This window comes from Dendrobium catenatum, unplaced genomic scaffold, assembly GCF_001605985.2.
Source record: "Dendrobium catenatum unplaced genomic scaffold, ASM160598v2 fragScaff_scaffold_54, whole genome shotgun sequence".
NCBI classification, from domain to species: domain Eukaryota; kingdom Viridiplantae; phylum Streptophyta; class Magnoliopsida; order Asparagales; family Orchidaceae; genus Dendrobium; species Dendrobium catenatum.
Window position 1 is genome coordinate 2,164,315 of NW_021318516.1, and position 1,089 is coordinate 2,165,403.

Consider the following 1,089-nt stretch of genomic DNA (forward strand, 5'->3'; position numbering starts at 1 on the left):
AAAAGACATATGTTAATAAAAATATGATTAAAATATTATATTTAATTATAAAATTTGAAGAATGAGAGTAAGAAGTTAGTTTTTAAGCATAGATTAAAAAAAAAAATTGTGAGTCAAATTTGAATAGTGACTTTATGCATGTCATTTCTCAAAAGTTATTTAATAGTTATTTATGACAATACGGGGTAAGAGAGTCATCAGGCCAATCAGATTGATCCAAACTATAGTTATTCAACAACATAGCTAGTTGGGTTCTAAAATCCTCATTGGACATAACCGAAATTGGAATATTAACAAAAGCCGCATTTTGCCTTCCCCACAACCATATCTAATGAAGTCAAAGATGAGTTAGGAGATGAGGATGACTCATTCAAAGTAACCATATTAGCATCACACACGACTACTTTGAGGCAATCGATTCGTAACTGGACAAGAAGCATGAGCAGTTTCAACATTCAAAACCAACTTATCATCAGAGTTATCAACATCAAAGGAATGCACATCCTTTCCAATAATCGTGAGAGACAGTTTAAAAGGGTGATCCAAAGCTATATGATTAGAATTAAGACTAATATGAGCATCTTCAACATTCACATCAACCAAATCCCACTAATGAACAACAACAAGACCAACACCATCACCAACAGACAAAACATGCTCATAAGAGGGCACAATGTCACCAGCATTCAAAGAAATAAATAATAGCTCATTTCCACCACCCGCACCAACCTCCATATTATTTTGCTTAACCAACTCACACCCATAACCAAACATACTTTCTCCCAAACCACTAGAGGAGTTAACATTATTGATACAAGATAACTCCAAGGAAGTGGATATAGGTAAATGAGCAACAGTAAAATCCCCATCCACATTGACATTATCCACAATAATAACAGTCGGTTGAGCCACGAGAGCAGAGGATAGGATAGGATTAGTAGCCACAACATCCTAAATAATAATATTAAGAGAGCCAGATTCCCAAAAAGGAATAATTGGTTTCACAATAATCAGAGCTTTCTTTTGAGAGGGGAGACAATCTTTATTAGAATGTCCTAGAAATTACATAGACCACATAGGGAGGGGGGG